Source organism: Loxodonta africana, unplaced genomic scaffold (genome assembly GCF_030014295.1).
Source record: "Loxodonta africana isolate mLoxAfr1 unplaced genomic scaffold, mLoxAfr1.hap2 scaffold_205, whole genome shotgun sequence".
Lineage (NCBI taxonomy): Eukaryota > Metazoa > Chordata > Mammalia > Proboscidea > Elephantidae > Loxodonta > Loxodonta africana.
In genome coordinates, this window is record NW_026974945.1 from 23,024 (window position 1) to 36,113 (window position 13,090).

Here is a 13,090-nt window from a genome sequence, read left to right on the forward strand (position 1 = left end):
GAGAAAATGAAGTGAAACTGCCATTTTCAAATGTTTGCTCTGTACGTGTCCCCTGCCTCTGGTGGAACAGGGTGTAGCTGGCCTCCGAAGACAAGGCCGAAACCCTGGCAGCCAGGGCCCCAGCAGTCCAGAGGCTTCTGGACGTGGGGATGTGGATGACCTGTTTGCCACATACAGGAGGGAGTCTTGGGCCCTAGACTGGCTCACCATTCAATTCTACGTAGCCCAGTAAGGTCACTGGCCCTTGGCTGGTGCCTCATTGAATGTGTGCTCTATAGCGATATTTCTCCTCCTGTCATGATCATTCTGCCACCAGGGGATATGTGAATGTCAAAGTCACCGTCTATCACTGGCAGCAGTGTCACAAGTCACTAGAGATCGAGGCACAAGCTGACCTTAGCTGTCTCTGTCCCAGGAAAGGGCCCGAACCCTTTGTTCCAGATGGTGACACCTCTGCCCTGGTGGACATTAATTCTGACAACACAGAGCACGGGGTGAGGGTCAGCAGGCCATGCAGGCTAAGTGAACATCGGGTGGGCGAAGCTAAGGCTTGTTTGCTATCACCAAGGAGACAAGCCTCAGAAGAGTGGGAGGAGCTTCTGATGGGCTAGCTGACAACTACTGAGCCAACGGTAGAGATCTGGCCCACCTGGCGGATGATACAGGGCCCTCCATTGTCACCTGTGACACAGTGGCCACCTCTGGCTGTGGCCAAAGGATTTCACCACACCCTGGGAAAGGCAATTCAGGCAGATGGGAGCCCCTGATGTGGACAGGTTCAGGGCATTGGCAGAGCATACCAGGTACCTGTTTTCCACTTTTCTGAGAGTATCAGTAGGCAAGACAGCCCCACTCAGCTTCTCTTACCTCTCTCTGTCTCTCTCTGGATGTGTTAATTCTGGGAACTCTCTTTATTCTACCCCTGAGACACATCACAGCTTGGAGTGCCTGAAAGAGTGCCTAGAGACAAAAGACCAAAGGGGGAAGGCCTCTGGCTGTACTGCTTGCTCATGGGCAGAGAAAGGCAGATAGTCTATCTGGAAAGTCTAAATAGTAGTGATTGATGAGGGAGCTACACCACGGGCGGACCCTGGCCAGGTGAAGCTTGCTCACAGGTGGAAGCCTCTCCGGAGACTACTTATTCCAATGACAGCTTGTATGGAAACACCCAGGCAAGTGGAAGGGGCAGAAAACATTAATACATACCTTCCAGACACCTATCCTGGGTCAGAAGATCCCACCCTGACCTCCATCTTGTCATCTTCTCAGCACACACCTCCATGCACACATCAAATCCGCCTTTCGCCATGAACACCTTCACCCGCTAGGAAACACTTCAGCCACTCAGTCAAAGGAGATTACAGGCAAAATCATGCAAAACGAGCATTTTCAAAATTGTGCCATCTGCTCGTCCACAGCCTCCGGTGGCACACTGCATATGCATCAGGTTTGCCAGGACAATGCCGAAATCCTGGCAGCCAGGGTCCCAGTAGTCCAGAGTCTATGGATGTGGGGATGTGGATGGCATGTTTGCAACCTACAACAGGGAGCCCTGGGCCCTAGTGAGGTTGAAACTTGAGCTCCACAATGTGTACTATCTTCCTTTGCCTTTGGCCCGTGTCGCCTCGAATGTGTGCTCTCTAGGTACATTTCTTCTTCAACCACTCTGAATCTGCTGCCAGTGGATATGTGAGTGTGGAAATCAGTATCACTAGCAGCAGTGTCACAGGTCACTAGGTATCTAGGCTCAGGCTGACCTTGGCTGTCTTCTGCCCCAGGAAAGATCCCTAATCGTTCAAACTAAATGAAGACACATGGGCACTGGCCGTCATCATTTTTTTCATCAACACAGGGGCTGGGTGAGGGTCAACAGGCCAGGTGACCAGGTGAAGGCCGAGTGGGTGGGGCTACAGTTTGTTTCCAATCACCATGGAGACAGCCACAGAAAGTCTGGGTGGAACTTCTGATAGGACGCCACACGAACACTGAGCCAGTAAGAGAGGTGCGGCCTAACTGGCCAATTCAGAAGAGTCCTATGTTTTGTCCATGGACGCTCAACGGCCTCTCCTGGCTTTGGCCACAGGAATTGAACATACCCAGGGAATATCTTCACAGGTGCCACCCCTGGATGTGAACAGGTTGAACATACTGGGAGAGCAGGCTAGGTCCCTGTGTTCCACCTACTTGAGGATATCAGTAGGCAAGGTGACCTCACTCAGCATTTATGGTCCCTCTCTGGATGTGTTCATTCATAGATATCTCTTTATTCTAACCCTGAGAAACATCACAAGTGCCTGAGGGAGAATCTGGAGATGAAAGGGTGAAGACTTCTGGCTGTACCAGTTCCCCATAAGCAGAGAATATCAGATAGACTATCTGGATGGTCTTAGAAACTTTTTATTGACATAGGAAACCATCAGAGATACGTGAGTGTTGAAATCAACATCTATCACTGGCGACAGTGTCACAGGGAACCAGGTATTTAGGCTCAGGCTGACCTTGGCTGTCTTCTGTCCCAGGAAGGGACATTTCAAAGGAAATGATGACACTTGGGCACTGGCGGACATTACTTTTTTCAATCAACACAGGGGTCACCGTGAGGGTCAGCAGGCCAGGTGAAGGTCAAGTAAAAATAAAATAATATTTTAGGTGGGGCTAAAGCTTCTTTCCCAATCACCATGGAGACAGCCACGGCAGACTGGGCGGAACTTCTGTTGGGACTGGTCACAAACACCGAGCCAATAAGAGAGGTCCACCTTAACTGGCCAGTTCCTTAGAGTCCTCCATTTTGTCCATCGATACTCCATGGCCTCTTCTGGCTTTGGCCACAGGAATTGAGTACACCCAGGGAATATCTTTACTTCTGGCAACCCCTGATGTGGACATTTTCAAGACACTGAGAGAGCAGGCAAAGTACCTCTTTTACACTTAGTTGAGGATATAGGGTCGCTATGAGTCAGAATTGACTCGACGGCACTGGGTTTTTTTTTTTTTTTTCAGGATATCAGTAGGCAAGGTGGCCTTATTTAGCATCTATGGTCCCTCTCTGTACGTGGTCCCTTGGAGAGTTCTCTTCATTCTACCCTTGAGACACATCACAAGTATGAGGGGCCTGAGAGCCTGGAGATGATAGGGGGAAGGCTTCTGGATGTACTGGTTCCCCATGGGCAGAGAATAGCAGTTAGCCTATCTGGATGGTTTCATATACTGTTGACTTACATGGGAAAGTCACCACTGGTGGACCTGGCCAGGTGGAGCTTGTGGGCAGATGCAACCTCTCTGGCGACTAATAATTCCGCTGAACCTTTGTATGGTGAAAAACCCCCTGCCAAGTGGGATGGGCAGAGAACATTGACCCACACCTGCCAGGAGCCTCTCCTGGAACTAAAGGTCCCAACCTGGTCTCAACCTTGTCACCCTCTCAGCACACACCTTGCATGCACACATAATTCTGCCTTTCTCCATCAGTGCCTTATCCTACTAGGAAAAACAGCATGCCACTCAGTCAAAGGCAGTACAGCCCAAACGAAGTGAAACTGCCATTTTCCAGTTTTTGCTCCCGACAGGTCCACTGCCTCTGGTGGAACACTGTGTATGTGGCCTTCCTCCAAAGACAAGGCCGAAATCCTGGTAGCCAGGGCCCTAGCAGTCCAGCGGTTTGCCACATAAAGGAGGGATCCTTGGCCCTTGACTGGCTCGTCATTCATCTCCACGATGTCCACTAGTGGCCCTGGCCTTTGGTCGATGCGTCATTGAACATGTGCTCCCTAGTGATATTTCTCTACCCGTCACTATCATTCTGCCACCAGGGGATATGTAATTGTGGAAGTCACCATCTATCACTGGCAGCAGTGTCACAAGTCACTATAGATCTAGGCACAAGCTGACCTTAGCTGTCTTCTGCCCCAAGCAAGGGCCCGAATCCTTTATCCCAGATGGTGACACCTGGGCCATGGCGGACACTAATCTTTATCAAAACAGAGGGCCGGGTGAGGGTCGGCAGGCCAAGTGAAGGCCGGGTTGGCGTGGGTAAGGCTTGTTCACCATCACCATGCAGACAGCAACTGGAAGAGCGGGTGCAGCTTCTGAGGGGCTGGGTAACATGTACTGAGCCAATGGGAGAGATCTGGCCCACCTGGCCAATGACATACGGCCCTCCTTTGTGAGCTATGACACTTAGTGGCTACCTCTGGCTGTGGCCACACGATTTCAGCACAACCTGGTAAAGGTTATGCAGGCAGATGGGAGCCTCTTGTGCAGAGAGGTTCAGGGCATTGGGAGAGTAGGCCAGGTATCTGTTTTCCACTTTCCTGAGGATATCAGTAGGCAAGGTGTCCCCACTCAGCATCTCTTGCCTCTCTCTGTCTCTGTATGTGTTCATCCTCCAAAATCTCTTCATTCTACCTCAGAGACACATCACAACTTGGAGTGTCTGAGAGACTAGAGATGAAAGGGTGGAGGCCTCTGGCTATATTGCTTGCCTATGGGCAGAGAAGAGCAGGTAGTCTGTGTAGAAGGTCTTGATTACTGAGAGGAGCTACACCACAGGCAGACCCTGGCCTGGTGAAGCTTGCAGGCAGATGGAAGCTTTTGTGGAGAGTACTAAATTTGGCTGACACATGGTATGGAAAAACTCGGCCAAGGGGAATGGGCAGAAAACATTGACACATACCTGCCAGAGGCCTAGCTTGGGTCTGTAGATCCCACTCTGGTCTCCACCTTGTCTGTACACATCAAATCCTCCTTTCTCCATGAATGCCTTCTCCTGCTAGGAAACACAGCATGGCAAACTCCACCAAGGAGAGTACAGGAAAAGACAACTGAAACTACCATTTTCCACATTTTGCCATCTGCTGGTCTACAGCCTCCAGTAACACACTGCACATGTGTCAGGTCTCCTAAGACAAGGCCGAAATCCTGGCAGCCAGGGCACCGGTATTCCAGTGTGTGTGGATGTGGGGATATGGATGATCTGGTTGCCATGTACAGGAGGGTGCCCTGGGCCCTAGACGGGCTCCCACTTGAGCTCCATGATGTCTGCTATTTTTCATGACCTTTGGCCCTTGCCCCCGTGACTATGTGCTCTCTAGCTCCATTTCTCCTCCAACCACTCTGAATCTGCCACCAGGGGATATGTGAACATGGAAATCAACACCTATCAGTGGCGGCAGTGTCACAGGTCACTAGGTATCTAGACTCAGGGTGACCTTGGCTGTCTTCTGCCCAAGGAAAGGGCCCTAAGCCTTCAAAGGAAATGATGACACTTGGGCACTAGCGGACATTATTTTTTTCATTAACACAGGGGTCTTTGTGAGGGTCAACAAGCCAGGTATTCCAGGACAAGGACAAGTGGGCGGGGCTAAGGCTTCTTTCCCTATCCCCATGGAGACAGCCACTGGAAGACAGGGTGGAACTTCTGATGAGATGGGTCACAAACACTGAGCCAATAGGAGATGTCCACCCTAACTGGCCAATTCCGCAGAGTCCTCCATTTTGTCCACTGACACTCAACTGTCTCTTCTGGCATTCACCTCGGAAATTGAGCACACCCAGGGAATATCCTTACATGTGACAAACCCTGATGTGGACAGGTTCAAGACACTGGGAAGGTAGGCCAAGTGCCTTTTTTCCACTTACTTGAGGATATCAGTGGGCAAGGTGTCCTTATTCAGCATCTATGGTCCCTCTCTGTATGCATTCCTTCAGAGAGTTCTCTTCATTCCACCCCTGAGAAACATCACAAGTACCAGTGCTTCACAGAGAGCCTGGAGACGATAGGGGGAAGGCTTCTGGCTGTACTGGTTCCCCGTGGGCAGAGAATAGCAGGTAGTCTATCTGTATGGTCTTAGATACTATTGACTTACATAGGAAATTCACCACGGGCGAACCCTGGCCAGGTGGAGCTTGTGGGCAGATGCAAGCCTCTTCGGCGACTAGTAATTCCGCTGATCCTTTGTATGGCAAAAAAAAAACCCTGCCAAGTGGAATGGGCAGATAACATTGACCTATACCTGCCAGGAATATCTCCTGGGACTAAAGATGCCAACCTGGTCTCATCCTCATCGCCTTACAAGCACACACCTTGCCTGCACATATAATTCTGCCTTTCTCCATGAATGCCTTATCCTGCTAGGAAAAATAACATGCCACTCAGTTAAAGGCAGTACCGCCCAAATGAAGTGACACTGCCATTTTCCGATTTTTGTTCCCGACAGGACCACTGCCTCCGGTGGAACACTGCTTATGTGGCTGCCCTCTGAAGACAAGGCTGAAATCCTGGCAGCCAGGGAGCCAACAGTCCAGTGGTTTCTGGATATGGGGAAATGGATGACCTGTTTGCCACATACAGGAGGGAGCCTTGGGCACTAGACTGGCTCGCCATTCAGCTCCACGACGTCCACTACTGGCCCTGGACTCTGTCTGGTGCCTCCGTGAATGTGTGCTCTCTAGCCATATTTCCCATCCCGTCACTATCATTCTGCCACCAGGGGATATGTGATCGTGGAAATCACCATTTATCACTGGTAGCAGTGTCACAAGTCACTAGAGTTCTAGGCACAAACTGACCTTGGCTGTCTTCTGCCCCAGGCAAGGGCGTGAATCCTTTATCCCAGATGGTGACACCTGGGCCGTGGTGGACATTAATTTTTATCAACACTGAGGTCTGGGCCAGGTCAGCATGCCAGGTGAAGGATGGGTGTGCGGGAACAAAGCTTGTTCACCATCACCATGTTTCCAGCCCCCGGAAGAGTGGGTACAGCTTCTGAGGCGCCAGGTCAGAAGTACCAAGCCAATGGGAGCGATCTGGCCCACCTGACCTATGACATAGGGCCCTCCATTGTGACCTATGACACTTAGTGGCCACCTCTGGCTGTGGCCACATGATTTTAGTACAACCTGGGAAAAGCTAAGCAGGCAGATGGGAGCCCCTGGTGCAGAGAGGTTCAGGGAACTGGGGGAGCACGCCAGGTACCCGTTTTCCACTTTCCTGAGCATATCAGTAGGAAGGCATCCCCACTCACCATCTCTTGCCTCTCTCTCTCTCTCTCTGAGTTCATTGTACAAAAGCTCTTCATTCTACCCCTGAGACACATCACAACTTGGAGTGCCTGAGAGACTAGAGATGAAAGGATGGAGGCCTCTGGCTGTACTGCTTGCCCACGGGCAGAGAAGAGCAGGTAGTCTGTGTAGAAGGTCTTGATAGTAGTGATTGTTGAGGGGAGCTACATACCACAGGCAGACCCTGGCCTGGTGAAGCTTGCAGGCAGATGGAAGCCTTTGCGGAGAATACTAATTTGGCTGAGACATGGTATGGGAAAACCAGGCCTAGAGGAATGGACAGAAAACACTGAAACATACCTGCCAGAAGCCTAGCCTGGGTATGAAAATCCCATCCTAGTCTCTATGCTGTCATCGTCTCAGCACATACCTTGCCTGCACACATCAGATCTGCCTTTCTCCATGAATGCCTTCTCCTGCTAGGAAAAACATCACGTCACTCAACCAAAGGAGAGCACAGGCAAAGTCAACTGAAGCCCCCATTTTCAAGATTTTACCCTCTGCTGGTCCAAAGCCGCTGGTGGCACACTGCATGTGCGTCACTTCTCCGAAGACAAGGCCGAAATCCAGGCATCCAGGGCCTCAGCAGTCCAGAGTCTGTGGATGTGGGCATATGGATCACCTGCTTGCCACGTACAGGAGGGAGGTCTGGGCCCTAGACCGGCTCTGCTTGAGCTCCACAACGTCAGATATTTTTCCTGAACTTTTGCCCGTGCCCCCGTGAGTGTGTGATCTCTAGCTACACTTCTCCTCCGACCACTCTGAATCTGCCACCTGCAGATAGGTGAGCATGGAAATCAACATCTATCACTGGTGGCAGTGTCACAGGTCACAAGGTGTCTAGGCTCAGGCTGACTTTGGCTGTCTTCTGCCCCAGGCAAGGGCTCTGATCCTTCCAAGGAAATGAGGACACGTGGTCACTGGTCGACATCCTTTCTTTCATCCACACAGCATTCTGGGTGAGGGTCAAGAGGCCAGGTAGGCCAGGCGAAGGTCCACTGCAGGAGCTAAGGTTTGTTTCCCAATCACCGTGGTGGCAGCTACCGGAAGACTGGGTGGAACTTCTGATGGGACAGGTCACAAACACTGAGCCAATAGGAGAATTCCGGTCTAACTGGCCAGTTCTGCAGAGTCCTCCATTTTGTCCATGGACACTCAACCGCCTTTTTCTGGCTTTGGCCACAGGAATTAAGCACACCCAGGGAATATCTTTAAGACAGGTAGCAAAGGCCCTGAGATCGGAGGGTGACTCTTTGAGAAATAGCAAAGAGGCTACTGTGGTTATAAGACAGGGATCAAAGGCCTGAGAATAGAGGGTACCTGTTTGAGAAATAACGAAGAGACTAGTGTAGTTAGAGGAGAAGCAAGTAAAAGAGAAATAGACTGTATTATAAGAGAGAAAATAGGGGGATGAGTGTGGAACCTAGAGACTTCGTAAGAGAAGAAGCAGAAGGGCCCCCTTCCGACTTTCAGAAGCAGCTGGAGAAAACCAGACCCAGGGACATGCGCAGAACATACACGTGTGACCTTCCACCAGGGGCAGTGAGGGGCTACAGCCCCAGCCAGGGAATCGAACCCAGAGAGCGAGAGACTGCACAGGTGTGACACCCCATACTAAGTCCTGCTACGCATCCCAGAGGCCTCCAGGACAGGAGCCATCTTGGAAAGCTGCTGTGGCTGCACCTTAGTTAACATAACCCTGGCCTGAGCCTATGAATAAACATGGATCTTTTCCTGCCCAAGAACTTTGAAAAACTCGGGCCTGTCTTTTGTTCTGTGAGATGAGGGTAAGCCTTGCTCTAGGCTCTCCTTGTCTCCGCTTGCGAGACTCTTCAAAAATGCTTTGCTCTTGTGGAAAACTACGTGCCTTACCTGCTCATTCTTGACCAGTCAGGGGCAAGAACCTTATTCCAGCAACAATTTTGGTGAGCCAGGAGGCACAAAGGGATCCTTTGCATCCCGTTCCTGGACCCAAGGCAGTGGACAGGAGAATTGCCTGACCCTGGCGGTGAACGAAGCAGCTGCTGAGACTGATTTATTCTTGCGTTTCTCCGCCAGGTAAGGACTTCTCCCCTTTACTCCTCACGGCCCGACCTTAGTTTCATTTTCCTCCCGAGCAAACTTCCTGTTGTTGCGTCTGTTTTTCCTTGGAAATGTGAAGTGCAATGATGAGGAGTCAAAAGAAATCCAAGTGGCAGATGAGTCGCTCACGCGGGTAAGGCCACCTGGGAGTCCTCCATGGACGGGTGTCTCATACTGTGGGGGCTGGAGGCACTAGTGAAGGGTGAAGCATCCCCAGAGTGATGGGCCTAAACTGACCCTAGGGACCAAGGGACACCTTCTAAAGGGTCTCCAGTGCGACAGGTCATTTGACCCTAGGGACCAAGAGATACCTTAAATCTTAGGGACCAGGGATCTTCCCATCAGAAATTACTACAGAAAGGTCCCATCAGAAATTACTACAGAAAGGTCTCAGGATTGTCCCCAGTGAGATGGGTCATTTGACCCTAGAGACCAAGGGACACAGTCCACGGAGCATCCCCAGAGCGACGGGGTTTCAAGCCCTAGGGACCAAGGGACGCCTTCTGTTTGACCCCAGGGAGTAGAGAATTTCTGACCTGTTGGTAGTGCACTCTTGGCAGGAACTGCAGCCTGCCCCCTTTCCTCTCTTTGCTCTCCTCTCAAGCTGGCCTTTTGTCCAGCCACTTGTTCCAGCCGTCTTTTTGTGCGTCTGGATATTGTCTGCCTCTAGATGGTACACCGTGTTTCTGGGGGAATGGATGTAGAGGTCTCTGTTTAGATGGAGAGATTGAAGCCCCTCTCTTCCGTATTGGGGTTAAGAGGTATCTGGAAAATCAAAGTGGAGATGCAGATATGCCTAGTAATGTGTTAGGCCTCACTAAGCCATTTCTGACTTGTCTAGTCCAAGCTTTCTCTGTTTGTCTTATATGTGACCGGGGCTCTATGGGAGATTGAGGCTGTGAGGTTGTCTCACTCGCCTCTGTGTCTTATGTGTAATGTGTGTGTTGTGTAGAAACTAATTGGTGAAGAGAAATTCAGGTTGAATTGGAGCATGCTTGTAGAGACTCCTGAGAATTTACTGACTGGGCTGTTTACTGAGCAATTGGTCATCTTTTGCTGTAGGTGGTTTGAAGAAAAAAGGTAATTTCGTCTTAAAGGAAAAGTAGTTTCAGAACAGCAGAAGAGAAAGAAATTGTTGTCTTTTGCCTTTCAAAATGTCTGGAATTGGGATTACTCCCTCCAGCTTCCAGTCTCCCTAGCTACCAATTGGATTCGTTTACAAAATTGCTAAAGGGCTTTGGTATTTACTGGGTAGGTAGCCTTTCAAAATGCCTCTGTATGTAAATAAATCCGAATGGGCTCATCTTGTCTTCTACCTTGAGTTAAAAGGTATGTAGGGTGGGGCAATATCAGTCCTCGTTAGCCCCCAGCCCTCAGCTGCCAAGGCCACAATGGAACATGTCTGAAATGGCCTGGAGAAATGTTAATTGGTCAGTTATGCAGGAACCTTGTGGTTTCCAAAGCCACTTGATAAAATTAAATTGGAAAATATGAGAAATAGTAAAAGTCGAATGAAAATTTGGAATATTTAAAGAAACTTTATTTCAATTAGTTATGTTTTATCTTTTAGGTAACATATTGATGTTAAATTGAATCTGCTTCTAAGACATAGGTTCAGTCTGTCATTAGAATAAGATTCCTGAGTCAGAAACCAAGCCATATGGCTTTAAGAAAAAACTAAGGTTTTTTTAAGATCTTTGGGTTAAATAACTATTGTTTCTTGGTAACTTACGATAAACTCCTGACAAGTTTGAAAGCCACAAAACTTTTCATAAAGAAAAAGTGCTAAAAAGGTTTATTTAATATGATATAAATTATATGGAACATGTTTTTAAAGTTGTAAGAAGTGCCTGATTTTTTCTTTTTGGGTTGTTGCTAACTTCGTTGATTTATCTTTGGAGTCTAACACCATTAAAAGGTTTGAATGGAGAATTCACATCATTTACCTATGAAGTGATTTTTGTTGCTGTTCAGGTATTTAGAGCCTTAACGGTCTTGGTATATTCTTGATATATCCTGACTGCATGGTGTTGTGTCTCAATATTATGCGTTACATCTGAAGTTCTTTAAAAATATGGTTAATGGTTTGTAACTGATTTCTGTCAGGTCTTTCATCATCAAGGATTATGTATTACCAATTAATCATGCCTATATTAAGTTTTTGTCAGCTACAGATAAGTTTTTACTTTACTGATTTCCTGAAAACACTTGACCAAAATATCTAAAGGGCACTATGGGTTTTATGTGAGAATACCCCTGATGCTTTAAGGTCCGACTTTCTGGAGATAAGAAACCATATTCTTCTTTTTTCCTAAATTATCTAACTAGTGGGTTTAAATATTGTAACTCTTGAATTAAAAGTTCTTGTTGACAAACTTAACAAAGTTGTGGATATCATGACCAGAAAGGTGTCTGAAATTTGCCCCATGAGTTTACAAATTAGAATAGCAATCTTAGGCTTGGCAGAATGCTGAGGCACATGAAAAACAGTTACTGATGCTGCTCATGTGTGAACAAACACCTCAGGAAATTTGTTTCCTTGGTTCAAAAGCCTTAGAGTCAAGGTTTTGAAACAAGCTGCTCAGCCATATTTTGAACCGTACCTGAGCCATTTTTTCTCTTCTTTCTTCCTTCTCTTCTTTCCCTCCCCCAGCCCATCCTTGCCTCCAAGTAAGATCCTGATGTTAGCTCCCCAAATGGTTAAGTGTTAACCAATGTTTCCTCTAAGACTGTGGGAAAAAAGTGATATTGATCTAAGCCTGTCAAATAAGATGAAGGATGGCACCAGGTACCCCCTGAGCTGATGGGATAATGGCAGGAAAAGATCAACACGTTTGAGATAGGACCACCAAAACCAAACAAGAAAAAGAGAGCACATTCCACAAGTCCCTAAAACTTATGGCCCCTTTTCCCTTAAAAACCCGAACCCATCGGTAGTCTGGTGAGACAGACGACTTTAGGAGGAGATCATTCCCCTCTGTCTCCATACACCGGTATATCTAATAAAGCTCTTGCTACCCACCTCACCCCGTCTCAAGAACTGGCTATCTGCGGCAGGCGGCTCTAACTCGTGAAATTGCGGTAACAGCTTCAGTGGTGAATTCAGACAATTAGCCTAATGTTAGTGTTTCTGTTCTACCTCCTGATTTGCTGTAAGGTGCCTGAGATCTTAAAAACAGATAGTATTGAATATTTTTAATCGAAGATTCTATAACAAGATCATGCCGTGAAAGACTTGTACGTAATTCTCTTAGAATCCAGATTTCTGACTTTCATAGAAGTTGGGGCAACCCACACAGGCCATAGCCTTTGGGTATCCTTTTATAAACAATTGCCCAGATAAACTAGCAAGACGATTTTGCTCTGGGCAATGTGCTTTTTTTTTGAAGAATTCAGTCTGTTTTGAAAAACTGACTCCAAAGATTAGACTGAGTTATGTTTCGGGTAAATATACAGAAAATTATGTATCTTAAACCAGATTCTCAGAGATCAACCTCATGGCTCAGACTTCATCTTGTCTTAGATTCCAGTTCTGCTTCTGAATAAGTGACCCCTGACTGTTAATAGGTAAACCAAAGAGGGACAGCTTGCCCTCAGTGAGAATGCTTAGTATATTTTAGATGGATTAACTGAAGGCCTCCAACAAGAAAAGCCAATGATGAAAACTTAGTTGCCACATGTAAGTTTTTCTGTATTTTCTGTTTTCTCTGGACAAACTTTGTGTGTTAAAGGTAATTTTAAGTTTATCATCCTTTGTAAAACAAGAGTCAGAAGAAAGCCCATTGGTCCAACACTCAGGGTATGGTTGGTAACTTTAATTCCTATTTATGGTATATTTAAATAGGAGACATCTTTAAGAAATTTATGCAAAAAAAAAAAAAAAGATTAGAGAGTGTGTAGAAGACCCTGAGAGATTTAAGGATGAGTTCATGAAATGCAGCTTGAATTT